Source organism: Macaca thibetana, chromosome 5 (assembly GCF_024542745.1).
Source record: "Macaca thibetana thibetana isolate TM-01 chromosome 5, ASM2454274v1, whole genome shotgun sequence".
NCBI classification, from domain to species: Eukaryota; Metazoa; Chordata; class Mammalia; order Primates; family Cercopithecidae; genus Macaca; species Macaca thibetana.
The window spans coordinates 82549023-82570616 of NC_065582.1; the positions used below are offsets into that span (position 1 = coordinate 82549023).

Here is a 21594-nt window from a genome sequence, read left to right on the forward strand (position 1 = left end):
TAATTTTTTTCTCTCAAATTTTGCAACTGGTTTTATATGTCCACTTTACAAAAGAGAGAAACTACAAGTGAGAACACATACAGAAAAGTGTTTTTATATTTCTTCAGCATATGTTTTGTCATTAAATATTTACTTCATTAAGCTACATATCATAGACTCAAAGTAAGATCATTTGTAAAGCAAAACTTACGTGGGAACAGTGATTAAAACATAGAAAGAAACGAGTGCTTCTCTTGTTTCCTTTGCTTTTCTTATGTGTATTTTTCATTTCATTTCAATGCAAGTGATTTTACAGAAAATAATCACCACTCAAAGCAAACTATTTTCTTCAGAGTGGGAAAATTAATGAGTAAACAGAAATCTATATTCTCTCTGAGAAATGTTATCCCTGTGGGTTATTAAATACTTGATTTGGGCTTCTTGAATTTCTAACTAGGATTTTGTTCCTGTAAACTGTGTAAGTTTATCAAACAGCATAAAGTTACTTATTGCATGCTCTCTAGAGAAAAGAAGGAATGACCTTTCCCAATGAAGACAAGAGTGATAATGAAAATCAAATGTGAAATAATCAAACCCATGGCAATGCATTTGCTAGGGAAATATTTTGTTAAAACGTTATCTAATGAACTGTCAGGGCCATAATTTAGCACGTCACATAATTTAGTCCTGGAAATACTTTGGGTAATAAAATATTTGAGCTTTGCACTGTGTTCCACATCTTAATGTACACCTAATTGTTCTTTTCATTCATTCAAAGCCCATTTATTGAGTGCCTACTATATTGCCAGGTGTTATACTTCTGCCTTTGAGGAGTTGAGGATTGAGCGAGAGCGTTACAGGAAAACCACAGCTGAAGCACAAATTAAAGTAGTTTGAGAGGTCTGTGCCCTGAGGAGTATGTAGGAGGCACACTTCACCTGGCTTGGAGTAAAGATGAAAAGGTGCCACAAAACTATTCCCAGCCAAGTTTACTTGAAGCATAGGTGAGTTTTAACAGTCGGAAAAGAATGTTTTCAGCTGCAAGAAGCATGGACAGATTTGAGAGCTGTTAAAGGTAAAGTAGCACTTGCAAATCAGATGCGGGGGATAAGAGAGTAGAAGACTAGATAAAGAGAAACAAATCAATCTCATTTTCCACAGATATGTTATTTATTAGCACTTAGTGTCTAAATATTAGGTAGGCCCTAAGTAGAAATATTAGGCTATTATGAGGTAGGCCCTAAGCAGAAAATCATATGAAAAACATGGTCACTGTCCTTAAAACACTTTTAGAGTGCAGGGCAGGAATGGCAAGGGAGGGCAGGAAGACTTTCTAAAAGCAAGTGTAATTAAAAGCGGCATGGCATAATTCCTACAGTAAACAGTTGTAATACATGAGAAGACAGGACCAGTTCTATCTGGGTATGAAATAAGGACTAATGAGGTTGTTGGCTCCAGGTGCCATCCTCCCCTTCCCACAGCTTATAGAGATCGCAGCATTCTCTCCTCCCTGCTAAGTAAGCCCAGACTCACTTTTCAAATAATATTTCAGGCACACACAGCCAGAGTTGGTATGTACCTACATAAGATTTGTCTTATGTAGACAAATCTCGTGTACTCGCCGCTTGAAAAGCTTAGTTTTTGAAGAGAAAGGAAGAGAAAGTGATGTGGAGTTAAAGTTCAGAAAACAAATGAGGAGAATCCCCGAGACTGGCTGAAATTGGTTCTCTCTCTCCTCACTGGAGGGAAGAGTAGAGGGCTAGGAAGATCTTCAAATGGAAGGGCTGACAATCTTGACCCATGCCAGTTGCCTGTACAATCTGTCCTCTAGAAGAGAATTGGTGAGGGCACCATGGTCCATGCACATCCTCGATCCTACAGCAAGGACCAGAAAGAAATGAGAGAGTCTGATAACCAGAGAAAGAGGCCACAGCAAAGTTCCTAAGTAGGGATAAAGGAGAAAGTAAATTATAATTCTAGTTATGAATGGCAGAAGGGGCCAGTAGGACGTTATGGGGAAGGAAGCCAGCCTTCCTTGTTCCTCAATATAAAACAATCTCAGTATTGCACTGGAAAGCAAATGGAATGCTCATCAATTATATTAAAAGTAGATTGACTTATTAAAAATGCAGCAATGTTTGCCAAAAGCAGATGGAAAACAGAAATTCAAAACAAGGTGAGGTCATTTGCAAAACCCCAGCCCTACCACTAACTCCCAGCAGCTGACAGTTCTCCTACATCAATATGGTGCTGATGGGAGGTGGGTGGTTGGGAGGCCAAATGGAGGAGGGGAGAGAAAAACACAAGAAATGGTTTATAAGTTCTTTTCCTTCCGTCATTTTCCAATATGGATAAAGACATTGCTCTTTACCCTTCTATCTGATAGGCATTGGTATCAACTGCCTATTTAGAGTCTGTGAATTACTAGTTACATTACTGGTTACATCCTTATGGGAATCAGGATTTCATTAATATACTACTCTATGTAGATGTTCATTAATCTTAGACACTGCAATGTATTACAGCTAAAACCAAGCAAACTCTGGTAATTTCTGACCTGAACTTGGATGGTCACTTTTTCCATAATGCTGGAATTTTAATTCTAAAGCTTGAAATAACCTTAGAAATATCTAGTCTATTGCTCTCAATCTCCCTACTGGGGAAAGTCAAATCTGGAAAAATCAGGTTTTTTATCTTAGTTTACAGAATAATTTTGGTAGTTAGAATTCAGGACTTCTGGCATCTATTACAGTATAAAATTGAAGAACATGAATACTTTGGATTTGAATAATTAATTCAAGAACAAGGCTTAGAATACTAGCTAATGGGTGTTCTAGTAATACTTAGTTATAACATTGTTTTAGTAAGATCTATTAAGTGGTGATGTAACTAAAATAGCAAGAATGGTAAGCATATCCAAACATTAATTAGGGTTCATGATTTTACAAAGCTTTAAAAAAAAACCCTTAGAACTATTGCCACAATGAAAACTTACTGTACTTAAAACGGTGGAGGCAGGAGATCAAAAGCTTTCCCACCTATTTCTAGCAAAATCAGAAAAAGCTAGTCTGATTGGTAAAACATGTAAAGCAGAGATTAAATTAAAAGAAAATCAGCCCTTGTTACTTTAATCATCGATATGATGGAAATTTTTTTGACAACCACTGTCAATTTGCACATTAAGTCACTATTCAATTACCCAAATTTGAAACAGAAAGTACTGTTTTCATCTACAGAGGGATTAAAAATTAAGACATTACAAATTATGGGAATGTTGACTGTAATCAGTTATTCTCATAGCTTCTTTTTTTTTTTCTTTTTAATGAGTTCTTCAAATTAGTGCCTATAAAATATAGTTTCGAGAAAGACAGATGTGGGTGGGTCTAGAAGCAGATAGAATGATGCTTTTTCTCAAGAGAAAGAAATGCTGTACTTTTGGGAATTAGAGAAAATAGTTAAATGATTTTATATGCTAGATTCTAGAATCCTCACTGGTTTTAGGAAAAAAAGTGAGTTTATGCAAATATATAAAATTGATGGGTGTATGTAGAATTCCTAGAGGCAATGGATTAGGAATGTCACATGGGGGTTCTAGGTAACCAAGCATTAGACATTTTAAAAGAAGTTTAGTGTTTTTAGTGGCACTGTGACTTCTGTTCTGCATTGCCAGTCTTAGCATTACTCCATATCTCAGCTTCTTTTGTTTGAAAATGGAAACTTCCAAGGCACCTCTCAGATTTTTTGGAAAGTAAATGAACAGTTTTATTTTCTCAATTTCTGTGAAAATTTTTGAGATACTTCACTTTACTTTCTAACCCCAAGTTTCCATAGTTTTAAGTGTCTTGAGGTCAGGTTACTCTAAATGAGCAGCCTAGCTGATGGAGCAGGATAAAGTAGACAGAAATATTGAGCTTGTATGGAATATAACACAGTCCTCAGACCTCTACTTTTTTGTTTTTCCACTCATGCTGACAGAACTCATCTCTTCGGAATAACAACATAACACTGGCCGGGCGCGGTGGCTCACGCCTGTAATCCCAGCACTTTGGGAGGCCGAGGCGTGCGGATCACGAGGTCAGGAAATCGAGATCATCTTGGCTAACACAGTGAAACCCCGTCTCTACTAAAAATACAAAAAATTAGCCAGGCGCGGTGGCGGGCGCCTGTAGTCCCAGCTACTCGGAGGCTGAGGCAGGAGAATGGCGTGAACCCGGGAGGTGGAGCTTGCAGTGAGCCGAGATGGCGCCACCACACTCCAGCCTGGGCAACAAAGCGAGACTCCGTCTCAAAAAAAATAAAAATAAAAATAAAAATAAATAACACTGTGGTTCAGAATGTAGCCTTTTGCATCAGGCAGTATAGGATGGAAACCCTAGATCTTACTTTCATTTACCACTCATGTGACAGTGGATACATTGCTTTACATCTCCTGAGCTTCAGTTTAATTTATGAAACATGTGACCGAATGTTGAGTAGAATTTTTTTTTCTGTTATCTTTGTGTTGCTGAGGCCCAAGACTGATAAAAAAAAATACTATTGCCCCGCTTTCAAAAGAGAATACTAATATGCCACCAGCTATTGAGATCAGAGACTTTCCCAAAGGGCCTTCAAAGTTAGATGAGAGAACGGGCCAAACTACCACAATTACTACACCAACTTTACCAACAGAAAGATATGGAACCTGCCTGATATGGTTTGACTCTGTGGCCCCACGCAAATCTCATGTCGAATTGTAATTCCCAATGTTGGAGGAGGGGTCTGGTGGGAGGTGATTGAATCCCGTGGGTGGACTTCAACACTTCCTGTTCTCATGGTAGAGTTCTCACGAGATCTGGTTGTTCAAAAGCGTGTAGTGCCTGCTCCTTTCTCTCTCTGTCTCTTTCTCTCTCTGTCTCTCTCTCTCTCCTGCCAGCCATGTGAAGATGTGCTTGCTTCTGCTTCAACTTCTGCTATAATTGTTTCCTAAGGCCTTCCCTGAAGCAAAAGATGGTATAGCCCACTGAACTGTGAGGTGATTAAAACTTTATTTTTAATAGATTACCCAGTCTCAAGTAGTTCTTTATAGCAGTGCGAGAATGAATTAATACACTGCCCAATCATCATTGGTGAACACAATGGTTAGAAATACAATATTCAGTATCACACAGTTAAGAACATCAGATCTCTCAAAACTCTGATTATGTATAGATAATAATACCTACCTAACATAATCCTCACATGTAAGTCATACGTTGCATCTTGTTACCCTCCTGCTTAAAACCATAAAGTGGGGCTTTATATTTGACTTAGAATCTAAATCTGGACTTCCTCCAACAGTCTATGACATGCTCACTGCCTCTTCCTCCAACCTCATTCTGTTCTATGTACTTCCTAACAAAGTATGCTCCAAACACCATGGCTTTTATGGTTCTTTCAAACACCCTCAGGTTATCTATTTTCTGGGGCCTTTGTACGTTCTGCTTCTATTGCATGGGGTGTCTTTCTCTATTGCAAGATAAACTCCCTTCTTCGTTCAGGATTTCTCAGATTAAATGTTACCACTTTGAGAAGGCCTTCTCTGACCATCAAACGTTGAACATGTCTTGAACCCTCCATTTATTCTTTAACTCAGCCATTTATTCATTTCTTCTATAATTACCTGAATTTGTTGTTATATTATTTATTTTTGCTTTTAACTTTTTTCTGTCTTTCCATGAGAGAAGAAACTATGTCTGTGTTGTTTAATATTATGTTCCAAGTGTCTGTATTGTGCCAGACATAGAATATGTGCTCAATAAATGTCATAATTATTTTCTTGGCTTCACTTTTATGAATATAACTGCTAACCCATAGCTCTAAATCTTCTTTTCTCTAAGGTACACTAGAGCTCTATGTCTCTAACCACTTCCTGAATATTCATACCTGGATATCCCATATTCAATTTAAAATAATAGGAAACAAAACTACACTGATGTCCAGTCTCACACCACTTACAGACTATAAGCACTTTCAGAGGTGCTATTGTAATAAAGCTTTTATTTCCTGTATGTTAAATGTTGCTCTGTGTACAGAAGAGGTGTATTAGTTATCTATTGCCACAATGATGCTGTATAACAAAACCCACAAAACCACAGTGGCATGCAATATTAAACATTTATTGCTCATGCACCTATGGTGGTCAGCTAAGAAGCTCTGATGCTCTTGAGCAGGTTTGCTTATGCATCTGCAGATTGTCTGGCTGTCAGCTGAGCCAGGCTATCCTAGCTTGAGGCAACGAAGAGACTACACTTCATCACGATCTTCTCATGGCAATGACGGAAGCATGAGAGAGTAGCCTATCTTCTCTCTGTGGATTTGCTTATCCTGGACATTTCATATGAATGGAATCCTACAATATGTGGCCCTTTGTGACTAGCTTATTTCACTTAGCATAATGTTTTCAAGGTTTATCCATGTTGTAGCATGTATCAATATTTCATGAGCTTTTATTGCTAAATAGTATTCCATTGTATAAATACACCACATTTTATTATTAATCCATTAATTAGTTGATGGGCATTTGGAATCCTTCTACTTTTTGGCTACCATATATAATGTTTCCATAAGCATTAATGTATAAGTTTTTGTGTAGACATATTTTTTTTCTCTTGAATATACATTTAGGAGTGGGATTTTTAAATCATATGGTAACCCTAAGTTTATTTGACACTTTAAATTTATTTGTATGGATACATAATAGTTGTATCCATAAGATATTTATGGATACATGTGATATTATGATACAGGCATGTGCTATGTAATGATCAAATCAGAGTAATTGGGATATCCATCACCTCAAGCATTTATTGTTTCTTTGTGTTAAGAACCGTTCCAATTCCACACTTTTAGTTATTTTAAAATATACAGTATATTATTGTTAACTGTAGTCACCCGTGTGTTACCAAACATTAGATCTTATTCTTTCTATCTAACTGTATTTTTGTACTTGTTAACCAACCCCTTTGTATCCCTACTCTCCCATACCTTTCCAAGCCTCTGGTAACCATCATTCTACTCTGTATTTCTATAAGTTCATTTTTTTTTTAGCTCCCACATATGAGTGAGAACATGCAATATTTATTTTTCTATGCCTGGCTTATTTTATTTAACATAATGTCCTCCAGTTCCATCCATGTTGTTATAAATGACAGGATTTCATTCTTTTTATGGATGAATAATATTCCATTATTTATATTACCATATTTTAAAAATCATTTATCCATTGATGGACACTTAGTTTGATTCCATATCTCAGCTATTGTGAATAGTGCTGCAATAAACATGGGAATGCAGATGTCTCCTTGGTATACTTATTTTCTTTCTTTAAGATATATTTACAGCACTAGGATTGCTGGATCATATGGTAGTTCTAGTTTTAGTTTTTTGAGGAACCTTTTCAAAAAACTAAAAGTACAGCCACTGTGGTTGTACTAATTTATATTACCATTAATAGTATATGAGGGTTCCCCTTTCTCCACATTATTTTTTTTTTATTCTTTAAGTTCTAGGGTACATGTGAACAATGTGCAGTTTTGTTACATATGTATACATGTGCCATGTTGGTGTGCTGCACCCGTTAACTCGTCATTTACATTAGGTATATCTCCTAATACTATCCCTCCTCCCTCCCCCCACCCCACAACAGGCCCCAGTGTGTGATGTTCCCCTTCCTGTGTCCAAGTGTTCTCATTGTTCATTTCCCACCTATAAGTGAGAACATGCAGTGTTTGGTTTTCTGTTCTTGCGATAGTTTGCTGAGAATGATGGTTTCCAGCTGCATCCATGTCCCTACAAAGGACACAAACTCATCCTTTTTTATGGCTGTGTAGTATTCCATAGTGTATATGTGCCACATTTTCTTAATCCAGTCTATCATTGATGAACATTGGGTTGGTTCCAAGTCTTTGCTATTGTGAATAGTGCCGCAATAAACATACGTGTGCATGTGTCTTTATAGCAGCACGACTTATAATCCTTTGGGTATATACCCAGCAATGGAATGGCTGGGTCAAATGGTATTTCTAGTTCTAGATCCTTGAGGAATTGCCACACTGTCTTCCACAATGGCTGAACTAATTTACAGTCCCACCAACAGTAAAAGTGTTCCGATTTCTCCACATCCTCTCCAGCACCTGTTGTTTCCTGACTTTTTAATGATTGCCATTCTAACTGGTATGAGATGGTATCTCATTGTGGTTTTGATTTGCATTTCTCTGATGGTCAGTGATGACGAGCATTTTTTCATGTGTCTGTTGGCTGTATGAATGTCTTCTTTTGAGAAATGTCTGTTCATATCCTTTGCCCACCTTTTGATGGGGTTGTTTTGTTCTTGTAAATTTGAGTTCTTTGTAGGTTCTGGATATTAGCCCTTTGTCAGATGAGTAGATTGCAAAAATTTTCTCCCATTATGTAGGTTGCTGTTCACTCTGATGGTAGTTTCTTTTGCTGTGCAGAAGCTCTTTAGTTTAATTAGATCCCATTTGTCAATTTTGACTTTCGTTGACATTGCTTTTGGTGTTTTAGACATGAAGTCCTTACCCATGCCTATGTCCTAAATGTTATTACCTAGGTTTTCTTCTAGGGTTTTTATGGTTTTAGGTCTAACATTTAAGTCTCTAATCCATCTTGAATTAATTTTTGTATAAGGTGTAACGAAGGGATCCAGTTTCAGCTTTCTACATATGGCTAGCCAGTTTTCCCAGCGCCATTTATTAAATAGGGAATCTTTTCCCCATTTCTTGTTTTTCTCAGGTTTGTCCAAGATCAGACGGTTGTAGATGTGTGTTGTATTATTTCTGAGGGCTTCTATTCTGTTCCATTGGTCTATATCTCTGTTTTGGTACCAGTACCATGCTGTTTTGGTTACTGTAAACTTGTGGTATAGTTTGAAGTCAGGTTGTGTGATGCCTCCAGCTTTGTTCTTTTGGCTTAGGATTGTCTTGGCAATGCAGGGTCTTTTTTGATTCCAAATGAACTTTAAAGTAGTTTTTTCCAATTCTGTGAAGAAAGTCATTGGTAGCTTGATAGGGATGGCATTGAATCTATAAATTACCTTGGGCAGTATGGCCATTTTCACGATATTGATTCCTCCTATCCATGAGCATGGTATGTTCTTCCATTTGTTTGTGTCCTCTTTTATTTTGTTGAGCAGTGGTTTGTAGTTCTCCTTGAAGAGGTCCTTCACATCCCATGTAAGTTGGATTCCTAGGTATTTTATTCTCTTTGAAGCAACTGTGAATGGGAGTTCACTCATAATTTGGCTCTCTGTTTGTCTGTTATTGGTGTATAGGAATGCTCGTGATTTTTGCACATTGATTTTGTATGCTGAGACTTTGCTGAAGTTGCTTATCAGCTTAAGGAGATTTGGGCTGAGACAATGGGGTTCTCTAAATATACAATCATGTCATACGCAAACAGGGACAATTTGACTTCCTCTTTTCCTAACTGAATACCCTTTATTTCTTTCTCCTGCCCGATTGCCCTGGCCAGAACTTCCAACACTATGTTGAATAGGAGTGGTGAGAGAGGGCATCCCTGTCTTGTGCCAGTTTTCAAAGGGAATGCTTCCAGTCTTTGCCCATTCAATATGATATTGGCTGTGGGTTTGTCATAAATAGCTCTTATTATTTTGAGGTACATTCCATCAATACCGAATTTATTGAGAATTTTTAGCATGAAGGGCTGTTGAATTTTGTCAAGGTCTTTTCTGCATGTATTGACATAATCATGTGTTTTTTGTCTTTTGTTCTGTTTATATGCCGGATTACATTTTTTGATTTGCATATGTTGAAACAGCCTTGCATCCCAGGGATGAAGCCCACTTGATCATGGTGGATAAGCTTTTTGATGGGTTGCTGGATTCAATTTTCCAGTATTTTCTTGAGGATTTTTGCATTGTTGTTCATCTGGGATATTGGTCTAAAATTCTCTTTTTTTTTTTTTGTTGTGTCTCTGCCAGGCTTTGGTATCAGGATGATGTTGGCCTCTTAAAATGAGTTAGGGAGGATTTCACATTTTGCCAACATTCACTCTACTCCTGATATAAGCCAGGGACTAGTGGAGGGTTTAATCACTACTGCAGCCTGACTCTCTGCCATATCTGACAGCTGACCTTTCAGACACAATGTATCTTCATTTTCAACATGCAATATCCAGTTGTCCCAATACCATTTGTTGAAAAGACTATTCTTTCCCTTGTCTTATTGTCTTGGCATCCTGTAGAAAATCATTTTTACCTAAATATAAGAATTTATTTCTAGACTCTCAGTTCTATCACATATTTTTATATGACTAATGTTATGCCATGAATATTTTTTGAGTCTTAAAAGACAAATGGATATTTGCCAGGCAGAAAAGGGTTCAGGTAAGGTGTGAGTGGGAGACAGAGGGCATTCTAGATGGAGACAGAGGTATGAGTAGAGATGTGAATGGGGACGTGATGACCACGTTGGAGAAGAACAGGAATTGGGGTTTAGCTAGAGCATTGACAGCTATGACACACACAGTAGGTGGTGGAGAGAGAGGGCAAAGTCTACAACTAAGGAGTTTGACTATTACTGTACAGAAACATGAGCTTGTGAAGACTTTTACACATGATTATATTTGACTCTGGAAAAGTCTCTCTAGCAGCAGTGTGAAGAATGAATTGGAGGACCATAAGGAAGGCAGAAAGGCCATTTCAGAAATTAACTCCTCATGTTCAAGCAAACAATCGAAAGAACATAAAGTAAGGCAGTAGCAATGGGGCCAGAGAAGAGGGATAGATGCATGTGACAGATGTTTACAAGGAAAAATCAGTAACGATTTCTTCACCAGTTGGATGAATTTTGTCTAGGGAAAGGGAATAATTATTCATGACTTCTACTGAAGAGGGTTACTCACCAAGCTAGAGAAAACAGGAGAAAGAATAGGTTTGAGCAAACACAATAATTTCAATTTGGGATACCTTGGATATTCCCAAGTACTTTCTGTGTGTCAAGCACTACAGAAAACTGTTTTATATATAGTATTTTATTTAATTTATATGCATTATGCCACTAGTCCTGCAAGGTTTCACTGAATCTCTTTTACAGAAGAGGAAACTAAGTCTGAGGAAAGATACAAAATTTAACCATTCCATATTGGTAGTTTGCAGTAGTTTTAAAATATCTCTATATATTTAAAGTAACTGTCATGATTGTATCTCATTACAGAAGGTTATTATAGGAGAAATACACTATGTGTAAACTCAAAACAGAAAAACTAACCCATTCTTTGTATTCCTGTCAGTTGGAGTTACTTTAATTTGTATCACTGTCAGTAAATACACACACAAATAAATAGATTGGAATGCGATACAGATTGAAAATCTGTCTTATTGAAAAGATGAATTTAAATCCAACTGATGTATATTAAACATCTGCTACAGTGAGACACTTTATAGAACATACTTGTATAAATTACTTGTCTTAGCCCTTAAAACAACTGTCTAAAGTATGTCATTTCTTGTTTCGTAAAGAAGTAACCTACACTAGGATAACTTCTTGATTTTTAACCCAGTTCTTTCTACTTATTTTTTTTCTAAATATTATACCTTTGCATAGAGGTACACATTCAATAATCACTTGTTTGAGTGAGTATGACTTTTCTTATAGGTGATAATAAATAAAAGAAACAGCAGTTGGGTCTTTTCATTTTATAACAATGATCTTGAACCATGATGTATCCAAATTCTGACATTTTGGGTAATTCCTGCATTATAAAACACACGTGAGATTTAAAGAAATACACCAATAAATCCTGAAAATTTTTGATTGCATTATAATTATTGTATCAAACCTTCGAATTCTGAAAAGCAAGTAATGTACCCAACACGCAGTAGTCATTTAATAACGTTTTAAATTTACTAATTAATTGTCTTTGGGCCTGACTTAAATAAGCTATAGATCTTCTTTAATATCTACAGAGCTGGCATAAATTTTAATAAATACATTTTTATAATGTTTTACTTTTGTAAATCAAGTTGTTTTAAAAAACAGTTTGCTTGCTTGCTTGTTTTGAGACGGAGTCTCGCCCTGTTGCCTAGGTAGGAGTGCAATAGCGCCAACTTGGCTCACTGCAACCCCCGCCACCCAGGTTCAAACGATCCTCCTGCCTCAGCTTCCTGAGTAGCGGAGATTACAGGCCCCTGCCACCACGCCCAGCTAATTTTTGTATTTTTAGGAGAGACAGTGTTTCACCATGTTGGCCAGGCTTGTCTCAAACTCCTGACCTTGTGATCCGCCCGCCTCGGCCTCCCAAAGTGCTGATTACAGGTGCCCGCCTTGGCCTCCCAAAGTGCTGATTACAGGTGTGAGCTACTGCACCCCGCCACAAAATAACCTTTATCTTAAATAATAGTGACATTTATTTCATTTATCTTTAATACGCATAAGGAACAAGCAAAGGAGAAAATGCATACTTTTATGTATACTTTTATACTATGTTGTAAATATATATTATGTAAAGATATCTCTTATTGTCACATGAGGTTGTGATGTCATCTGTGTATTTATTTAGCGTGACATCTCTAAATGTTATTCTTTATCCTATTGTTATATTGTAAATTTGTGCATACCACAGAATTTAGAAATTGATAGCTGGCTTAGCCCTTAAAATATTGGCCAAGTGTGGTGGCTCACGCCTGTAATTCCAGCACTTTGGGAAGCTGAGGTGGGTGGATTGCCTGAGGTCAGGAGTTCAACATCAGTCTGGCCAACATAGTGAAATTCCATCTCTACTAAAAATACAAAATAAATTAGCCTGGCATGGTGGCATTTGCCTGTAATCCCAGCTACTGGGGAGGCTGAGGCAGGGAAATTGCTTGAATCAGGGAGGTGAAGGTTGCAGTGGGCCGAGATCATGCCACTGCACTCCAGCCTGGACAACAAAGCGAGACTCCATCTCAAAATATATATATATATATCTCCCAAGACTGAAAATAAAATTAATATCATACAAAGGACCAACTTGGGCCATAAAGCTATTTTGCCACTTATGAATGCAATTGATTTCTTGTCATTTCCTTTGCCAAGTTAAACTTACTATTGGGCTAAGTACAAATGATTTTTATTCCATTTTGTAGTATCCTATATACCTTCCCAAACTGGCCAGAAGACCAAATTCAACTGTTCTACCACATCTGAGCTTATAACAATATGTTTCAGATGATTGTCTCCAAATACTGTGGGGCCTCCAGTTTGTTTTTTAGCCCAGCAATTTTATAGCAATATTGTAAAGCAATGACTTCAATTTTATATAATCATGCTTGGCACAGATAGTGGCTCTTATCCAGACCTCTTTTAGGAATTATGTAAATATCATATGTCTCTTTTTCAAAATTTACCACTACAGTGTTAGATTACTGACCTCATCCTTAATAGACCACACAACGTACGGACCTTAGCATTTGTCTTTCTTGTGCTTAGCTCATGTGATGAACACCTGACAACCATCCTTAAAACTTACCACCCACTCTCTCCTGCTCTGCCTCTGCCTTTTAAATCATGCTTGTTAATTTCTTTGGAGACTTGGCTGAGAAGCAGGATGTGGTGTACTATGTGGAGCTATCATCACAGAGGTACAATACCAGGTCAGTGTAGGATTTTAATGATGTAGTTATTCCTAATAGTTTGGAGGTATGACCAGAATTAAGTAGAACATAAGCAAAAGACTTTTGGAATGCAAATAACATTTTGTCCTTCCATGTATCTCTATTTTATAGTATAATGAATAAGCATATGGTATCCAGATTGAAGTGGATCTGGGTTAGAATCCTATTCTAACCCAGAGCTGTGAGCTGTGTGACTTGGGGAGGATCTTTATCCTGAGCCTCAGTTTCCTCATCTGGAAAATGATTATAATTGTGTCTACAACACAAACTCGTTATAAGGATTACATCAAAAAAATTACATAAAGCACTTAGCATACGCCTGCCTCAAAAGGCAATCAGCCGGGTGCAGTGGCTCATGCCTGTAATCCAGCACTTTGGGAGGCTGAGGTGGGAGGATCACCTGAGGTCAGGAGTTCGAGATCAGCCTGGCCAACGTAGCAAAATCCTGTCTCTACTAAAAATACAAAAACTAGCCGTACATGGTGCCCCATGCCTGTAATCCCAGCTGCTTGGGAGGCTGAGGCAAGAAAATCACTTGAACCCAGAAGGCGAAGTTTGCAGTAAGTGGAGATCATGCCACTGAACTCCAGGCTGGGCAACAGAGTGAGACTCCATCTCAGAAAAAGAATAAGTAATTGCTCCCTGAAGTATGGTTGTTATTATTATTAATACTATTATTGCTATTATTGTCTGTCTTTTTTTTTTTTTTTGAAGTCTATATGATGAATATAGCCAAATCAATAAAATTGGGCACAAAACAAAAGCAAAGTATGTTACTGCTAAACCTTAACTTTGGGCAACTTTAGCTTTTCTTTTAGAAAATCCATCGTTTCTTGATTTTGTGTTTTAGATGTTTGCCCAAAACATTTTGGAGAAAAGAGGCATAAAAATGAAGTACTCATTTACATACATAGTCCTGATAAATCGTACCTTCCATGTCTCCTTTTCTTTTTCCAGTGTGACTTCTCCCCCTCTCTACGCCCTGGAATGTAACTCTGCTGTACTGGCCAAGTGCTACAGCTGAAACAGAACAGTATCTGGCTAAGCAGATGTGTGTCAACAACTAAACTCTGGAAAAAAAGATGTAACTCCAGCTCTGCCACTTAGCAACTGCAAGATCAACCACTCTGTGCCTCAGTGTCCTTTAAAATCGAGTTAATAACACTACTCAATTCAGAGAGCTGTGTGAGATGGTATATTAAAGAGTCCATAAGAGTGCAAGGCACATGGTCATGCAACATAAATCTTAGTTTTCTATTACAGTATTTATGGCATGTACTATTCATACACAGCATTGCATTCACACATACATACAAACGTAAAACTGGCATTTTCTTTTCTGTATCATGGTAACTACGTTATTTTCCTATGGTGTGTCCTTAGGTAATCTGCATTGCATAGAAATTTACAAAATGTAACACCTATTTGATTCTTCTTTTCTCAGTATCTTAGTCACTCCCACTATACATTGTTACGAATTTGGAAACCTTGAGTTCATGTTTTAGGTCACAAAAATACACTTAAGGCTCTGCTGTTGTTGTTTTACTGTTTCAGGCTAACTAAAGACTGCTAAATTGTAAAGCCCTGCTTTATCCCTAGGAAACAGTCAAGATCTGAATTTTATACTAGTATCTATATCAATTGTGAACTGATCCTCTTTGATAGGAGTCTGATAAAATTGTCATGTTGTCCTAATTGATGTATTTTCCGTATCTTCATTTATGGTTACAGTTCATCACTATGTGAGCAACACACACACACACAACTTCTCTCTCTAACCTAAATATGGGATGGGAAGATAGCAAGGAAGTTAGAGGATTTTCGGACCTTTCTACAGTGAATTGACAGTTTCTTTCTTTGGGTCCAATGTTTCTGACATTTTGGTATCAGCAATTCCAGTGATAGTATCTAGGAAGTTAGCTCCATACCACAGATTTTGCTAGGAAAATAAAAAGGTTATTTTTCCTTGGAAAGTAAAAACTACATATCCTAAGAAGTTTACAGTTCTTTTAGTGTAGGACCTATTTTCCTTGACTTGAGATTGTCAATTCCTTTGCAAAAAAAAAAGAAAAAAGAAAAAAAAGAAAAAAAGTATTTACCATAAAAGGAGATCTTTGTGGCATGAAGTTTAAAGAAATAGGGTGTGACGTCTGATATTCATGACCATTATTTCTAAATACCATGTGTATGGCATTTATGATACTTTGTATTGTGATAAGGAAAGTATCTATTGCTTCCTGGATATTACTAGAATTTATAACACTTAAGTGTTTGTAATTGAATCATGTGCATAAGATAAGTAAGTCTCTAAGAAGTTAAAGCCAGTCTATTGTCTGGGCCCAGAGACTGAGGAGTTAATAGCTTTATTAAAGATTATGAGACCCTCTGCCTCTGTGCATTTGGCTAAAAATATATATTTATACATATGGGTTGAATATATGTTATTTCTTAGGTAAGAAAAATAAAACATAAAATCTTTGACGTATGAAATTAATTTATATGAACATATTTTTATGATATTCTATATTATACTATGTCATCTTATTTCTCTCGAGTGAGTAAAAATGGTCTTTTATAAAAAAGAATCTAAACCAGGGTAATGGAATTTAGCAAAAGTGTTTCAAGAATAAGGTTTGGGAGATTTGAGATCTTTTGACAAATTTTTTGAGAATCTGAATTAAGCACACTTGTTGTGTTGAAATTTTTTCTTCAACATGTTATTTTCCTTTAGTAAGTATAGTATTAGAAATATATTAATTGAGGTTTTAGTCATTTCTTCAATAATCACATATATTTGCATGATTAATCACTAATTACAATAGTAAATGATAATGCGGGTATACGTATGATTCTCAGTTTTCAACTTAATTGCTTCAGAGTTGGTGAACAAAAGTTTGGTATTATAAATCACATTCTTATATCTTCAAGACACCAAATTATACATCTAGCTTATGCTCATGGATATTGTTTTCAAACTATAAAAGTGCAAAATTGAATTGTGACACACACACACACACAGAGAAAAATTATTTATTAGGAGCCAAACCTAATATATTAGCCACCTAAGAACAAGAAAGGAAATCTAATACCAGAAATGAAGATGATTACACATTTTTTAAATCATAAATATGAGCAAGGCAGATATGTGTTTATTATAGTATAAATCATCAAAATCGGCACGAAAAATGTCAAATTACTGTGGCAGAAATTGTTAAAGTTGTTTGAGGATCAATTCCAGAAAGTTGTTCAGCTTAAGCTGTCTTCATGGAAGATTTTTCAAACCTTCCAGGGGTTTATAATTGCCAAAGGATCTAAATTATTGCAGAGCACCACAAAGGAAGAAACTTTTTCTAATTCATTTTAAAAGGTTGACATATTTCTGATCTGAAAATCTGACACATAGGATAAAAAGAAAAAGCTGTCAATCCATCTCACTATTAGTAGCATTGCTAAAATTATAAATAGATCTTAGAAAATTAAATACAGTACTCTCTCAAAAGAATATTATATCCTGATTAAGTAACTGCCAACAATTGCTTTTGCCTCCACACAGTTCACAAGCTAAACATACTCCCATTATTAATGCCTCTCATCAAAATTGTGTGATTCCTCTCAGCAGTGATTGTTAAAGAAGAGGAGTAAATAGGGGAGTATATGGGTAGATTGCAAAAAGAAATGTACCTGTTGTGTCAATCCCCCAAGAGAGACACTGTCTCATGGTCCCCAGGAAATTAAGATTTAAAAGTGGTTCTATTTTCTTCTATGTTCTTTCTGTATTTTTTAATGCTTTTTAAAATGTATATATTTATAATCTGAAAAATTATATGCCGGAATACTCAGAAGAAAAACAAACAATCAAGCAAACAAGAACAACAAACCCAAACAAAAACATCATAAACATTCCAGCATGGGGATGAGACTGGTAGTCTCACTAAAGACCAGCCAACCAAGCTTAGACTGAATATTTATATTCTCATAAATATTTCTGTCCAGACATGGCCATTCTTCATTGGTTCAAGAACCTTCAAGCTGCATTCAAATTAAGACCATCTGTCCACCAAATTTAAACTGCTGACCAGTGTCCTAAAACATCCAACAGTAAGATTTGATGCCTTACTCTAAAACTAGCTCAGACTGAGTTAATCAAGTCAGCACCAACCACAACCAGCTTACCAGTGTTCCTCTCAACTTGGTGCAGTGTTATCCAAGGTTAAAGGTTAAAGCCATTTGATCATCCTAAACACAAAATCTGTGTGGTCAATACTCTTAAAGTCTTCTTTATTAAGAAAAGAAATATCATCAGAGCCAACGATTAACCATTCAAGCCAATGAAAATGGGAACTTGTCTAAAACTGTGAAAGTACATTTGAATCAAATTGCTATATGAAGAGTTACTTGCAATAAAACTCATTCGAGTAGAGACACAATTTTCCTGAGTATAAAGACATGTAAATTATAAATTATATATACACTTGTATATACTAAACATGAATAAATGAATATATACATGTGAATATATATGTATGCCCATATGTTTGTATGTATGTGTGTGTACATATATAAAATTTGAAATACAATAGTTGCTTGTCAGCTAGAGTCACCCTTACCCCAAAATATCTCATTTCATTGATTGTGGAAAGTCTAAATATCCTCCTAATGATTTCTGCAAGTTCTTTATTAAGAAAAGAAATATCATCAGAGCAAAGGATTAAGCAGTCCTTCTAGCTTTAACTTTCTGCCGCTTCTAAATTACTTTAATTCAGATGTCATCCCACAATCTCCAATTTTTGTGGTGCCTGTCCTGCACTAACACAGAAGTATAACTTAGACTTTTCCATTAATTTTCATCAAAATAAAATAGAAAGCAAAAACAAAAACAAAACAAAAATAAAAAGCCACCTTCATGTAAGAAAACTGTAAATGTGCCTGGCTCTAAAATAGTTCCTTAGCCCTTTACATTTACAAAACTGAGAGATCTAACTTTCTATCCTACTATAATGTCATAGTTCTTTTTTCTGTCCTTCCCCGTTCCCTTCTTCCCTCCCTGCATCTCTCTCTCACTTCCTCATTTTATGTCTCTCACTCCTTCTCTCCCTTTATACCTTGATCTTCTCTACTCTTTTCTTGACTTTTCCCCTTCACCAGCAGATTGGCTATTACAGTAATTTCTGTGAGTTTAGTTCATGTTCTCAGGATCCTGTTTTCTACCTCAAGTAGCTAAATTAAACAATTTTCTCAGACAGTATCCTTCCTAAGAGAAATTCGGCAGTCAGCTGTTAAAAGATAATACATTTTTTTAATCCCTACTACATTATATTTAGCCAAGTCTCTGCAAATGTAATTTTTCAAATTGTTCCTTCACCTTGATTAAAAAATCAAGCTTTCAACATCATGTAATAATAAATTATTCTGCATAAGACCTCTAAATTGACTCAAATCTAAAACCTGCTTTAGTCTTATGAAAAATTATCAAAAAAATTATCAGTCTTATTGGAACTTATAATCATGCTCATGAATTCTGAACTTTATTTTTTAAACAGTTAGCTGTTGCATTCAGCAAATCATTTAAACTGTAACTTTGAAGACGTGGCGGGGGGTTGTTGAAAAACTAAGAGCTCATGCTTGCTGTGTTCTATAAAGAATAAAGCAAAGAAAATTTGGCTTTGTTCTTCTTCAAAAAATCCCCCACACAATTAATATGTGTTTGTGTAGATGGTTGAAGAATGTCCATTTACAGTTTAAGGGAGAAAATTAAAATAATTCTGGCTCAAAATCACTTCTTAGGAAACAGGCTGCTACTGCCACCTGGGGGAGATTCTTTCCGCTTCATTCAAGAAACCCAATGTGCTTATCAGATGAAGGAAGCCAGTTCATGCCTTCCTTGTCATAGCCACACAGAAAGAAGACTTTTTAACTCTCTGCCCATGAAGTCATAAGACATTCCAGATGTCTCCAAGTTTCTTTCACCCAGAAATACGTATTTCATCGACTTTTTGAGAAATACAAGAGAAGACGAATCATACTATAGCCATACTACTTAAAGCACCAAGAAAATATTTTGAATTAGTATGGGTAATATACTAAGAAGTAGAAAAAATAAAATTTGAGTTTTCAATAAGAAAATAAAACCCAAGTTGTTAAGAAAAAAATGTATTTGACTTCAAGTTATAGTTAATTGTACTCCTTTCCTTAAATATACTCTCATTAATTGATATGAAAGCTGCATGTGCCAATATAATCATCCCAGTGGTTTCATAAATTAGGATAAAATAATACATTTTATTATATGAATATAGCAAAAAGAATTATCTTAAAAAATTTGAACAGTATTATGAACTAAATACTGATGTGAAGTCATGATCTAGTTGTAGATCATGAAAAAATTGTAATCATTGCTATAGAATGTCTAATTTCTGTTTAATACCCATCTTGCATTTCTTTATGCTATAAATAAGTTGTTACCTATAAGAAATGCACTAAATTAAAAAATACTAAAAATAGAATGTTTCAGTACCTGTTAAAATTACAAGTCTGTCAGGTGTCATAAAATAGTGCTGATTAGGGGAAGACAACTAATCATTTATTAAGAGGCTATCTGGTAATAGATTAACTAAATAAAATACACATGGTGTCAGTCCCAGAGTGGTACAATAACGCTATCAGAAGGTGAAAGTTCATATGAAAGAACAGCTGTGCCAGGGCGAGAGACGTCTTTGTGGAGAAAGCATTTTCAAGACTGGAAAAGGTAAGTGAAATACAGCAAATGGATTGGGATTGCATAATTAATTTTCTAAAAACATTACACCGCTGATTTAGGAGTAAAAAGAAATTGACTGCATCTCACTGCAGTTGACACCACTGAATGAGCTGGGAGAGCTAGTGTGAACTGGGGGAACCTACAAAATGAGTGTCTTTTTATGGAGGTATGAAGCTCCTTCAAGGTGTTCATATTAGGGTGTGGGTATAATGGAGTGAGGGGCATTAAAGGACAAGAAGGACCTGCAGTACTTAAAACTGTGTAGTAAAGTTACAAGATATAAGCAAAAGTAATAAATGTGCAATATTAAAATGTCTTTATTTCTGAATCAGCAGCGTGGTCAGTTTTAGCAATTGGCAAGTAACTCTGCTTATTAATCTAGTGAAAATGATCAATAACCTTAAAATGCTATAGGGGGCTTATGCTGTGTACAAAGGATCGGCCACTGTACAGGTATTATACACGGAATAGAGTCTCCCAAGATTCTCCTTCCTTCTAACTGAGCTGCCCAATGTGTTAGGCTTGACTTTCTTCATTAAAGAGCCAACACTAACACTAATGAACCATAGAGATGATTTATTAATTATTTTATAACAGAATTACAAGGAGTTTTTATTTTCACCAATGTTCCCTGGTTGTAAAAAAAAATTTGGTAAACAGAAGTCGTCTTTAACACTATTTATATTTCATAGAAAAGAAGCATTCAGGAAATCGGGAAGGATGATTTTTTGCAGATACCACTTGTGTATTCAGGCAGTAGGTCGGGAAGTGGGAAGATGGGGGATGTTAAAAATGCAAGAAGGGTTGTTTCTTCCACTGTTCTATACTTACTTTTCCAATAGTGAATAACCTTTAAATACTACTGCTAGCTTTGCCCCTGAGCTCAGGAACTTCAACACCTTTTCCTAAACCAACTCACCTATCACATTGATAGTTAACATATTTCTCCTAAACATGGTTTATATGATCTTCATGCAATTTGGGATTTTTTTCCCTCATTTTCTGCAATTACTGTTTCCTAAATCCTTCCTTATCTGTATTTGACTTCTCTCCCTTCTCATTGTAAACTACTGATATTATTTCCACATTCCCTTCTGTCACTGGGGCATCTCCGCTTTAGTGGAGCAGTCCTCCTCCATGCTTTAGTCACTACAAATGAAGGGAAAACAAATCCTACTTGGAGTGCAACCAGGCCAGGTAAGAAACCTTA

The 21594-nt window shown here is 36.1% G+C and overlaps 1 protein-coding gene across 1 annotated transcript in view; it reads left to right on the forward strand.

Moving 5' to 3' along the window:
- PPA2 (inorganic pyrophosphatase 2) overlaps nucleotides 1-21594 on the forward strand; it is a 1020900-nt gene that overhangs the window by 60695 nt on the left and 938611 nt on the right. The gene's annotated exons all lie outside the window — the stretch shown is intronic.